We start from the raw sequence: 14,271 nt of genomic DNA, 5'->3' as shown, positions 1-14,271 counted from the left end.
AAAGGAAAATATTACAAAATCAAAAGTAGTTGATTTATGGTCAGATGAATGAATCTCCGGGAGCTCGAATGAGAGATGGTGTAATCGGCGTTGAAAGTACAGTAGAAATTTTGGAAAACTTGTTGGAGAATTATTTCATCACGATGTCTTTTTCTTCGTTATTCTGATTTTGGTTTTCGTATCATGGATCTTGGGTCGCGCTTTATGGCCCCAGAGAGGAGGAAGGGCGTAGTAATCGACGAAATGCTTCGGGGAGTTTTTGCTTCTGATCTCTCTCTGAGTCTCTAGGAACTGGGTTGGAACTTAAGACCATAAGCTCTAGATTTGGGGGTTTTCGCTATAGCCGAACACAAGGGAAAGATCATTTTTTTTACCGGAAAAGATCGTTTTATCAGGTAATGGATACACTATAAGCATTCCTTTGCTTATGTATTATGTATAAGCCTTCCAACAAACAGAAAGACTTGTATGCATCAGGTTCATAGGGGTAAATACATTCAAAAGGGAAAAATTTTAGCGGCTCATATTTCAAATAAAGATCGCCGCGTGGAAAACTCCTTTTTTGGGGGGGTTGTCCCCACTGGTTTGCGAAAGCAATGGGAGACTTGCTCCATAGAACCCCCCCCAGAGACTTTCGTCCCCAGTATTCTCTATGGGCAAAGGCGCTCAGGTGCGCTTAAAGTCTTATTGCCTATATCTTATCTTAAGACGAGGTCGCCACCCCGCCTGCTTTAGTCTCAAATAGGGCGCAAATTGAGGTGAACAGACTGGACCGAACCTCCCTACGTCAAGAGCTTTTGGCTCTTCACAAATTATTTTTCACTCTTAAGCAATGTTTTAAAAGGCGGGGCGTGAGGCGAGGCATTTTACTTCTGACGAGGCGAGGCGTAAGCCCTGAGACATGGGGCGTAAGTCCCACGAATCTTTAAATTTTACTAGTTTCAAGAATTTTAAAATAGTATAAAATAAAAATAATTATTAAAATTACATTAAAATCACAAAATTATAACAAATAATCTATTTAAAATATTTATAAAGTATAATTCAACTATGAATAATATGAAAAGTATGACATATATCATAATATGCAAATTAGTTGCAACGTCATTACAATCAAATATCAAAAGTAATGTATTCGATACAAAATCTTATATGTATCTCTTAAGGAGTAATGAATCTTGAAAGAATTTCGATATTATAATTTGATATTTTTCTTAAAATAGTCCTTTTATTTATTATGCTTTCTATTTGAAAGAGAATTAATATAAAAACATAATTCACAATTTCAATACGATTCTCTAGCTTCATTTATTTTTTAAGTTTCAACAAGTTAATAGAGTGACACATAATTCACCATACAATACTATGATAACTAATTATTACTAGCTAATACTGAGCTATTAAATTAATAATTATTGTATCTCGTAAACATGAAAAAAAATAATATTTAGAAAAATAATTATAAAAAAATTATGGACTATTATATATTAAAGACATAACAAAAGTTAATAAATAATACTTTTTAAAATGAAAGATTTATTTAAAACTAACTATCATAGCAGTCTTAGTGGATAATGTACAATAATTTTTATTTTAATTGTGACATAAAATACTCTCAATTTAATGATTTATGATAATAAAAAAAAAGTAATTTCGAATACTTAAGGATTTATTAAGAAAATTTGAGGATATACAAGGTTAGTTACATACAATTGCATAAAGTTCTATTAGGCGAGCCTAGTACGCTGGGCGTTGGGCATGTCCGGGGCGTAAGCCCCGATGGCCGAAGCGTAAGTCTCACGGAACTAAGCCCCACACATAAGTCCAGGGGCGTTTTACGAGTGCTCCGCCCTAGGGCGAGCCCCAGGCGAGTCCTAATTCTGCCTTTTAAAACAGAGCTCTTAAGTATTGTTGATCTAATCTCATATGGAGTTCTTAGAGCCAATTGATTCAATCTCTTTCAGATATTTTTATCAGATTTCTTTGTAGTTAATAGGCAATAGCTTGCTTTGATCCTTAATGAACCAATTTTAAACATACCTTCATTGGCTTAGCATCTTGTACTAGGGCTGTTTATCAGGCGGATTGGGCGGTTATTTACTCTTAACGGTTTGGCTTAACGGTTATCGGCTTTTAAATATATTAATCTGTTAGCCACCCGATAAGATATCGGGCGGATTGGTATCGGTTTAGCTCTTATCGGGCGGTTTATCGGCCTAGCATACATATTCACAAATCGAAATTATCCTCAACTAGGTACTGTCGTACTGAAGTACCTAACGTGAAATAGAAAATTAAGTTTTACAATAGGAGGGATAGAATCCAAAATGCATCAGTTAATATGCCGAAAATGTAAATCATGCGTGACGAAGGAACTAGTCTGCCTTCTTGCTACCAAAACCAGAAAGAATTAAACAAGTTCAACAGTCATTTAGCCAACTGACTGATGCAATTAAGTTGCTGCTCAACAAGACCAAAAGTTGTTGCTCAACAAGACCAAAAGCTGCTGCTTAACAAGACCAAAAGCTGCTGCTCAAACAGTAGAGAAATATCTTAGGAACGAGCCCATCATCAACTATAGAGTTGCTTATTTTCTCGAACAACTCATATAATTCTTCGACTTCATTCACCGTAACTGGAATACATCACAATAGTTCAAAAAGTTTATAAAGAATGATTAATGGTTGTTCGGGATTGGATTAAACACAGACCATAACTTGCTGACAATCATAGCTCAATACATGTTTGTAGTTTTTTGTTTATTTACATGATGCATATTCACAGAACCACAGTGAAGGCCGTAATACTGAACTACAAATTCCATGATCATATTCGCCACACATGCTTACCTCTCTTTCTCAGCACAAGAATTTTTACATAAATTTATGTCAGGAGATAAGTTGCAGGCATTTTGTTGACCACTGCCCTCAAATTGTTTGAAAGAGAAAATTGTTTCTATGCACCTCGAATTCAAAATAAAACAGGGAATAGGCAGAGTAGTTGATGAATAATCTTACCAAATATATTAATACTACACGTCAATTACGGAAGGGTCTTTTCCATTGCTGGCTAAATCTGAAGGAAAAAAATTAAAATAATGAGTCGTGCGATAAATATAAGCATATCAACAACACTTATATACAACAAATATAGTAACAATATTATTACCTTGTTCAAGTTGCTCAATTTTATCAAGATCTTCCTCAACACTAATGGGTTGTTTTAATTTTTCATTTCGAAGCCAATCTTGAAGACACGCTAGAGCTTGCACCAATTTAGGAGTTAATGAACTCTTAAATGAATCAAGAAGACGTCCTCCCGTACTAAATGCACATTCGGATGCCACACTTGAAACCGGAACAGCTAATATATTACGATCTATCTCCGCAAGAATAGGAAATCTAGCTGAGTTCAATTTCCACCAAAGAAGAACATCAAATTCTTTAGTGTCATCCTCAGTTTCTTCACATAAATATTTATCTAACTCTGTTCTAGTATCAACACCTCCACTCCCACTTTTATAGTTTTTTATATCTTGCATGAGTGATTCTAAAAGTCCTATATTTTGGGTGCTTGCTTGACTGCCAGAAAGCCCGGAAGTCGAAGTGTCCAATGAAGAACAATCTGAAGATAAAGCAAGCACAACACCTTTTGAGCTGGACTTTACATACTCACTGAATAATGAAGTCATGTACTTCGTTACTTCTGCTTGTGTAGTTGCCCCGGATCTACACCAAACATCTTTACAAGTGCAAAGCCAACTGATTCGATCTTGTAACGTGGATCCAAAATACATGAGATAAAAATTATCTTGTTCATTTTCCTTGGATCACCCCAATACTTATCAAATTTTTCTTTCATATTCTTTGCCATTTCACTTAAAACTATATCTTCATTTGCTATCAATTGCTTCAAATAGACAGCAACTGTGCAAATTTCAAGAAAATGAATATTCGATGTAACATAACGTGATTCAGATATCTTCAAAGTAAGAAGATTGAAGATTTCAAGAAACTTTGTAATTCTTTTTACATTATTCCAATCACTACTCAAAAGTTCACCTGTAGGAATTCCAACATCAATATAAGAATGTTCAAGATAATGTCTCAAGCCAATTTCACTAGAAGCATAATGTGAAAATGCACTTTCAAATTCAATAGCTCTGCGCAACATCAAGTAGGTGGAATTCCATCTAGTTGGAACATCTAAGCATATTGTTTTCTTAGAATTGAATTGTTCAGCATCAAAACATTCTTGAAACCTCTTCAACCGCGCAGGAGACTGCCTAACATATCTCACTGCATGCCAAATCCCGACTTATTGCTAGCTAAAATTGTAAAGTTTCACGAATTTCTGCATTTAATTGGAACTAATTTCGAGTTTAAGGATATAATTAAAATCCTCATGTGTATATGGGCCCACAAGAGTGTGGTGAAACCATTCGAATGTAATAATGTATGTATCGTACAAGTTGAAAGTGGTTGGAATGACAATGTAACCAAACGAAGTCAAAACTTGAATTTAAAAAAGAACTAACTCAAATAACAGCTCACATAATTTTTTTAAGCTAAAATAGTCAGCGAATATAATATATATATAAAAAAATTCATGTATAATATATGTCTAAATATATATAAACAATAAATAATTTATTTATACCGGTTCGAAAAAGCAAATAGTGAATCTGACCGGCTATTTGTGTAATAAAGCTCCAATGTGCGAAGAAATTGGAAGAGGCAATACACAATCTCAAATTGATGTTGTACGTTCATATACACAAGGAAAGGAGTTCAAATATAATTAAAGAAAAATAATTTTAATTTATTAAGAAATGTAGCTCAAAGTAACAATATAAAACAAAAAGATAAGTAGAATAAGAGAAGAAGAGATAACTCTCTTATTTCATCAAGTGTTCAAGTGTGTTCCATCTCACATTTCATGCCTCTATTTATACTATTATATATGAAAGTTACAAAATGATTGTCTTAAATATGACATTAACAATTGAGATCATGAGGAAGGTCATGGGGAGAGATTATGGAGGTGTGGGCGTTACAATCATAATAGTGATGAGTAGTGGAAGGTTATTTACATCATGGGTGAAAATAGTGGGAGTAGTGGACATCCACATTAACTATAGGTTTTACAACACTCCCCCTTGGATGTCCAAAAATAGATAATATGCCTCGTTAAAACCTTACTAAGAAAAAACTCTGTGGGAAAAAAATCTTAGTGAAGGAAAAAGAGTACACATATCTATAATACGCTTTATTTGTTGCCTCGTAAAAACCTTACCAGAAAAATCCAGTGGGACAAAACCTAGGCTAAGGGAAAAAGAGTACAGCATGTATCTTACTCCCCATCATGAAAACATCATTTTATTTTTCGAAGACGGCGCATTCCAATCTTCTATCTCACTTCTCAAATGTTGAGGTTGGTAATGCCTTAGTGAACAAATCAGCCAAATTTTCACATGAACGAATCTGTTGAACATTAATTTCACCATTTTGTTGAAGATCATGCGTGAAAAAGAACTTTGGTGAAATGTGCTTTGTTCTGTCTCCTTTGATGTATCCTCCTTTCAGTTGAGCAATGCAAGCAGCATTGTCTTCATATAGTGTAGTTGGATTATCTGTTTTCATAGGAAAACCACACATTTCATGAATGTGCTGAGTCATTGATCTCAACCAAACACATTCCCGACTAGCCTCATGAATGGCTATTATCTCAGCATGATTTGAAGATGTGGCAGCTATTGTTTGTTTCATTGAATGCATAATATAGATGTACCTCCATATGTAAACAAATAGCCTGTTTGAGATTGGGCTTTATGTGGATCAGACAAATAACCTGCATCGGCATAGCCAATCATTTCTGACTTGAATTCATTAGAATAAAATAATCTCATATCTATAGTTCCCCGAAGATATCTAAATATATGCTTAACACCATTCCAATGTCTTCTTATTGGGGAGGAGCTGAATCTTGCTAATAAGCTTACTGCAAAAGCAATATGTGGTCGAGTATTGTTGGCAAGATACATCAGTGCCCCAATTGCAATAAGATATGGAGTTTCATCACCAACGAGCTCTTCAACATTTTCTTGAGGCCGAAATGCATCTTTATTTATGCCAAGCGATCTCACAACCATTAGGGTACTCAATAAATGTGCATTATCCATGTAAAATCGCTTTAAAACCTTTTCAGTGTATGTTGATTGATGGACAAAAATTCCATTTGGTACATGCTCAATTTGGAGGCCAAGACAAAATTTTATCTTAGCAAGATCTTTCATTTCAAATTCTTTCTTCAAACACTCTACAACCTTTGGAAGCTCTTTAGAAGTGTCAATGATATTCAAGTCATCAACATACACAGCTATGATGACAAATACAGATCCAAACCTCTTAATAAAGACTAGGGTCATTTTTGTACCCTTCCTTTAGCAAATACTCGCTAAGGTGATTGCACCACATCCTCCCTGATTGCTTTAATCCGTATAAGGATTTCTAAAGCTTTATTGAACAAGTTTCTCTTGAACTTTTATGTGCTTCAGGAACTTTGAATCCTTCAGGGATTTTCATAAAAAATTTATTGTCTAGTGAGCCATATAAGTAGGATGTGACAACATCCATCAACCGCATATTAAACTTTTCATGGGCTGCCAGATTTATTAGATACCTGAAGGTAATTGCACATACCATAGGAGAATATGTCTCCATATAATCAATGTCAGGCCTTTGTGAAAACCTTTGTTCCACAAGTCGTGCTTTATATCTTACGACTTCACCTTTCTCATTTCGTTTTCGCACAAAAATCCACTTGTAACCCATTGGCTTGATGCCTTCATGCGTTTGGACCATTGGTCCGAAAACTTCACGTTTTTCGAGTGAAGACAATTCTGCTTGAATTGCATTTTTTTTATTTTGGCCGATCATTTCTCTGTCTACATTCATCGACAGCTTTTGGCTCAAGAACCTCATCTTGTTGCATTACTTCAATTGCAACGTTATATGCAAATTATTGTCAACAACAATATTATTCTGGTTCCACCTTTTTCCCGTAGAGAACATAATTTATTGAGATCTCTTCATTTTTATCATTTCCAGGTACTAGAACCTCCTGTGAGGTCTTATCAATTATTATGCCTTTATGCTCCTCTTGAGCAATTGCCTCCATGTTTTAATCAACTTGATCATTTGCTCCTTTCCTTTTTCGGGGATTCTTATCCTTGGAACCGATTGGTCTACCACGTTTAAAGCGTGGCCTAGACTCATTTGCATTATTATACAGCTGGTACATCAACTCGAATTGGAGCATTTATAGCTGGAATATGTGATTTAGTAACCCGCGGAAGGTTAGTAAATGCATCTGGCAATTGATTTGCAATATTTTGCATATAAATAATCTTTTGAACTTTTTGTTCACATTGATTTGTGTGAGGATCCAAATGAGATAGATATAATATGTTCCAATCTCTCTTTTTCTAGCTGTTTATTTTCTCCCCCTAATGTTGGAAAAACTGATTCATCAAAATGACAATCAACAAATCTGGTTGTAAACAAATCTCCTATCATAGGCTCCAGATATTTAATAATAGAAGGAGATTCATAACTAACATATACTTCCAACCTTCTTTGGGGACCCATCTTTGTGCGTTGTGGTGGAGAAATTGGAACATATACTGCACATCCAAAAATTCTTAGATGAGAAATATTTGGCTCCTGACCAAAAGCCAACTGTAATGGGGAGACTTTATGATAACTTGTTGGCCTTATGCGCACAAGTGCTATTGCATGCAAAATAGCATGTCCCCACACTGAAAGGGGAAGTTTTGTCCTCATTAGCAATGGTCTAGCTATTAATTGGAGGCATTTAATCAATGATTCTGCTAGACCATTTTGAGTATGAACATGAGGAACTAGATGATCAACTTTTATTCCAATGGCCATACAATAATCAGTAAAGGCTTGGAATATAAATTCACCAGCATTATCAAGACGAATTGTCTTAATTGCATAATCTGGAAATTGTGCTCTTAACCTTATTATTTGAGCTAACAATCTCACAAATACCATATTACGAGTTGACAATAAGCACACATGTGACCATCTTGTAGATGTGTCTATCAAGACCATAAAATAGTTGAATGTTCCACAAGGAGGGTGTATAGGCCCACATATATCACCCTATATACGTTCCAGAAATGCAGGGGATTCAATCCCAATTTAGCTGCTGATGGTTTAATAACCAATTTTCCTTGAGAACAAGCAGCACAAGAGAATTCCTTAAATTGAAGAATCCTTTTATTCTTCAATGTGTGTCCATTTGAATTCTCTATTATTCCGCGCATCATGTTAGAACTGGGATGGCTCAAACGGTCATGCCAAATGATAAAATCATTAGAAATAGTAAACTTTTTGTTTACTATGGCATGTGATTCAACCACGCCAATCTTTGTGTGGTACAATCCAGAAGAAAATACGGATAATTTTTCGTGCACATATTTTTTACCCGCTTTTATTGTAGTAATATAAAGGTATTCAACCTTTCCTCGTTTGAGGTCTCAACATGGTAGCCATTTTGGCGAATAGCTTTGAAACTCAATAAGTTTCTTTGAGCCCTCAATAGGTAATATCGTTCCTCCAGGTAGTAATAAGGCGCTCTTCCAGAGCCCTCAGTTAACTTTGTACTACCAGATATTATATTAACAAGGCCTTTTTCATAACCAAATAAGAGAAAAATTTCTTTTCTCTTAATATTATGTGAGTTGTAGCACTATTCAAAAGGCATAAATCTTCATTACTCATCTTGGATACAATTAAAAACTGGAAAATTTTATTTTCTTCATAAAAAAATAAAAGTACATCATGAGAAATATGGAAAAACTAACAACACCAACAACAACATAAGACAACTTAAATACTACTTGAAAATAAAAATAACTTTAGAACGAGATAAAAAAAATACTGAAAATAAAACAACATAATTTTATTCCCCAATAAAATTATCCAACTTTAGTTTTGATCTCCAAAGAAGTCTTCAACTTCCAAATGAGTAAGATCATCGAGGCCTTGAAAATCATCATCATTCAAAGCAAAATTTGCTTCGGCATTGTCATCATTTTTGTTTGAAGGCCTGCCTCAAAATTATTTTTAGAGGTCAAGTAAGACTCCACTGGGGCATTAGCAGAAGATGCTTCAACATTATTTGTCTTTCTTTTGATGGAGTTTTTATAAAGCCTGACAAAATGCTCAGGGCATTCAATTTTCCAATGACCTTTCATGCCACAGTGGTGGCAGTTACCGCTTTTGCCTCTTTAAGGATTGTTTTGAGAACCCATATTGTTCTCTCGTTTGCCATGACCACTACGATAATGACTATTATATCATTTTTTACCATTTTCATGCCCACGTACATTCATATGGCCATGATTATTATTCTGTCTTTTTCCAGACTTATCACGTCTAGCTGCCATATTCGCTTCAGGAAGCGGAGCTGACCCTGTGGGACGGGCTTCATAATTTTTCAGCAAAAGGGTATTATGTTGCTCAGCCACCCGAAGGCATGAGATCAATTCAGAATACTTTTTAAAACCCCTTTCACGGTATTGATGTTGTAATACCATATTTGAGGTATGAAAAGTCGTAAGAGTCTTTTCCAACAAATCCTCATCATTCATAACATCCCCACATAATTTCAGTTGGGAAGTTATTCGAAATACAACAGAGTTATACTCACTTACAGTCTTAAAATCTTGCAACCGTAAGTGCATCCACTCATATCGAGCCCTTGGCAATACCGTAGCCTTGGCAATACAATTCAATTGGATCTTTCACAGTTAAATATTCAACCTTCAAACCTTCATCCAAATGATGACGAAGAAAAATCATGGTCTTCGCTTTGTCCTGGCTCGATGCCTCATTACCCTGAGTAATGGTGTTACCAAGGCCTTTAGCGGCTAAGTGAATCTCAGCATCGAGAACTCATGATAGGTAATTCTTTCCAGAAATATCAAGTGCCACAAACTCAAGCTTTGACAAATTCGACATAGTGAAAACTATCAAATAAGATAAATAATTAGAAATCATTAGGATAGTAGCGTAAAGAATCTTAAAAATTGACATAATATCAAATTTGTGATCTATATACACTAAAGTGATAATTTCATAGAAAAGAATACTATTTATTTCTTCAAATTATTAGTATATCTTTGATGTTAACTAGAACAAAAATGTTTTCTAATTTTAACACAATTTCAAATGTCGAACAACATAAAACAAACATTCTTCTCTCAATTAATTCTATTAACATGAAATAGCAACTTTCACATGACAATCATGTAAATAACTTAAAATAAAGAAACATTGAATTCTTTATTTTTACATATATCTAGAGATGTGAGAAATTATAAAACTGCATATTAAAGACACTAACAATGAAATCAAAATATACAATGAAGAAAACAAAATGAACAAATATACCCGAACAATGAAAAGAGCTCAACGTCGTGCTGATAACGTATTAAGAAATGTAGCTCAAAGTAACAATATAAAACAATAAGATAAGTAGAATAAGAGATAACTTTCTTATTTCATCAAGTGTTCAAATGTGTTCCATCTCACATTTCATGCCTCTATTTATACTATTACATATGAAGGTTACAAAATGATTGTCTTAAACATGATATTAACAATTGAGATCATGGGAAAGATCATGGGGAGAGGTTATGGAGGTGTGGGAGTTACAATCATAATAATGATGAGTAGTGGGAGGTTATTTACATCATGGGTGAAAATAGTGGGAGTAGTGGACATCGACATTAACTATAGGTTTTACAACACAATTCAAATAAGGAAAGATTTAATAAGTACTAAAATTTTAGTTGATTTCAAAGTAATAAATTTTAGGAAAATAAGTAAATGCATATTCCTACATATTAGAAAATTAATTAATTATTAATTATAAAATATAATATAAATATAAATATATAGTATTTGCACATACACTTAATTGTGTGTATTCGTAATCAAATGCATAAATTGGATAACAACTTAAAATGCCCATAAGATTGCTTCAGACCACCGATGTGTGACTTATTCATATTCCCCACATGGATAACAAACTAATTCTTATAAGAAATTCCAATGCTAAAGATGAGGAGGAGCAAGTTAATTAACAACATAGTAGGATTGAGAATAACTTATGTTGAATGTGGCGAGAACTTAGGTCCATTGTTTGTTTTTCATCCAACTTGGTGGAAGAAATTCAGGCTTGGGTGAATATCCATCTATTCAAAAAATCATATAAAATATTTTGTACCAATATATATTTGTACTTTTACACAAACTAATCTAATGAGAGGATATAATATAAATGTCAATAATCATACTAAAATAATCTAAATAAATGGGGCTAATAATGCTTCATCTTCGATTGCATACAATTTATAGGGAGAGTTGAACTTTCACAATTGTTTCTATGGCCAGTTACTGTTACTGCCTGTGTATCTTTAAAGTGTTTGATAAGAAGAGTTAACAGAAAACACGCTAGTCTTGTTACTAGAAAATATGCCATATCCATTAGCAGTTCCCAAAGAACAAATCTAATTATTTTTACTTTTTCCCTTCTCGAATATTGTGAATGGAATTACTCGTTTATCCTCATTATCTAGGATCTTTAACCAATAGTTTGAATTTTGACTCAAAAAGAAAAAGAAAATGAAATGCTTTAAATATGGGGATAGAAATTCCCATATTTACTAGGCTTTGATTCGGGTGATTGTTACGTTTGGAATCCTACTTCAGTGGACAAAGTTCAACTCTCACCACTTCCTGAGTACGGCAATCTAATGTGCCTTTTATCCGCACCACCTCATGATCCAGAATGTCGCATTCTTGTCCTAATTGATGAGACTCGTGATGATGACACGAATGTTGAAGCCGCCTACATTTTACTTCTGGAAGCCAGGTTATAATCAAGAATTTCATAAGAAAGATTTACAAAATAATTTGTCGCTCTTGACAGTTTCCAAAGGAAAATTTTACGGATTAACATTGGATCAATACTAGTACATTTGGATCTAGATAATGACTCAGGGATAGTAACAGTTACACCAATGGTTAACCAACTTGTGTATGATTACACAGAATGCTTAGACATGTCATAGCTTGAGAGATACCTCTTTGTGACGATGATGATATGTTATTATATGTTCACATATTCTATCATGGAAGGCACTTGAAGGAGATTTTCGATTTTCTAGTATTTCAGTTTGATTTTATAAAATAAATGTGGGTAAAGGTAAAAAATATTAGCGAAACTGCAATCTTTTTAGGTCATTCGTAGGACACAACTTGCTCAACAAGAGATACTAATCTTAAGAGATAATCCATCTATGTAATTCGTCTTTATGTCTTCAATATAGAAACACATAGCATATTGGTATCCCTACCTTGACCACATGTTAGCAAGACGAACTCGTGGTTTCACTAGCTAACGCTTCCTTCCCAATGCAATTAATTTTGTTTGATTTGGTTCGTTGAGCATCAAGACCGGTTGTTTTCATTGTTGAAGATTGTTTTCTTATTAAGTTATTATAACTTCTTTGCTTCAATTCTAAAATCTCGCATACTCTTGTGCTTTCATGTTAAATCTCCATGAATTGATGAATTGAGTTGTCCGTAAATGCAATTGAATGAAGAGGATGAAGAAATTAAGAAGAAGCAAAAAATAGAGAATAACAGAGTTTCAGTTCTTCATTATTGACGTGCTATCCTTACAAGAGTTGTATATATACATCTCTAATCCTAATGAATGACAGTTGTAAGTCAACTAACTAATACACTCCACTAACACATAAGTTAGGTAACATTGTTAAGCAAGCAACTAACTAACTAACTGACCATGGTCAACTAACTAGAGTCAGTCACGTAATTGTTGTACTATTTAATTCTTCTACACCCCCCCCAAGCTAGGCGATATGAAGAGGTTCTTCATGCCTAGCTTGGATAGGAGATAATGATGCTGAATTTGAGTGAGTCCTTTGGTAAGAATATCGGCTTGTTTCCAGAGGAACTCAAATGATGAAGACAGACCAACCCTTGCTTGACTTTCTCGCGTATGAAATGGCAATCGACGTCGATTTGCTTGGTGCGTTCATGAAAAACTGAATTTGTAGCAATTTGAATGGCGGATTTACTGTCATAATATAGAGAGATAGGTAACTGAATACTCATATGCAATTCCTTAAACAATCCAAGCAACCACACAAGCTCAGCAACTGTCGAGGCAAGACTTCTATATTCTGCCTCGGCAGAACTTCTAGAGATAGTTGTTTGTTTCTTGGATTTCCAAGAAATAAGGGAATTCCAAATTTAACGAAGTATCCTGTAACAGACCTGTGAGTATTTGGACATGAAGTCCAATCAGCATCACAATAAGCAACTAAACAAGAAGAAGAAGCAGAAGACAGAAGGATCCCAGTTCCAGGAGATTGTTTGATATAACGAACCAACCGTATAGCAGCTTCCATATAAGAGACATTGGGTGAGTGCATGAATTGGCTTAAACACTAAACTGCAAAGCTGATATCTGGACGTGTGTTAGTTAAATATAACAGCCTACCTAAAAGTCTCTAATATATACTAGGATCATCAAGAAGAGCATCATCAGTCACCCCAACATGTGCATCAAACTCTAAGGATGTCAGCTTCAAATTAAACTCCAAAGGAGTACCCACTGACTTAGCTCCAGCCAAGCCCATATCTGATATCAGTTCAAGGGCATACTTCCGTTGATGCATAACAATACCATCCTTGCTTCTGGCAAATTCGATCCCAAGGAAATACCTCAGCTCACCAAGGTCTTTGATCTTGAAACTAGACTGCAAGCATGTCTTAGTTTCAAAGATCATGGTGGAGTCATCACCTATGATCAAAAAATCATCGACATAAACCAACACTATAACAAACTTTTCCTGAGACCATTTCTGAAAAGAGAATAATCCAAATGACTTTGGACAAATCCATAGGACAATAAAGCAAAAGTTAATTTTAGATTCCACTGCCGAGAAGCTTGTTTAAGTCCATACAAAGACTTAAACTACCTACAAACATGCTGAGAGCCCTTAGAACTGTAAAAACCCTAGGGTAAAATCATATACACTTCTTCATCCAAATCACCCTGTAGAAAAGCATTATAGACATCTGTTTAATGGATTGTCCAATGCTTGGTTGCAGCAATAACTAGAACACATCTAACAGTAACCAT

General features: G+C 34.6%; 1 pseudogene; it reads right to left on the bottom strand.

Moving 5' to 3' along the window:
- Window positions 1-12,957: 12,957 nt before the first annotated feature.
- On the bottom strand, window positions 12,958-14,271 carry LOC138874106 (uncharacterized mitochondrial protein AtMg00810-like; annotated as a pseudogene).

The sequence above is a fragment of the Nicotiana sylvestris genome, chromosome 7, assembly GCF_000393655.2.
Source record: "Nicotiana sylvestris chromosome 7, ASM39365v2, whole genome shotgun sequence".
NCBI classification, from domain to species: domain Eukaryota; kingdom Viridiplantae; phylum Streptophyta; class Magnoliopsida; order Solanales; family Solanaceae; genus Nicotiana; species Nicotiana sylvestris.
Note: the sequence above shows the minus strand (reverse complement) of the source record. Positions and strands in the feature narration are given on the sequence as shown.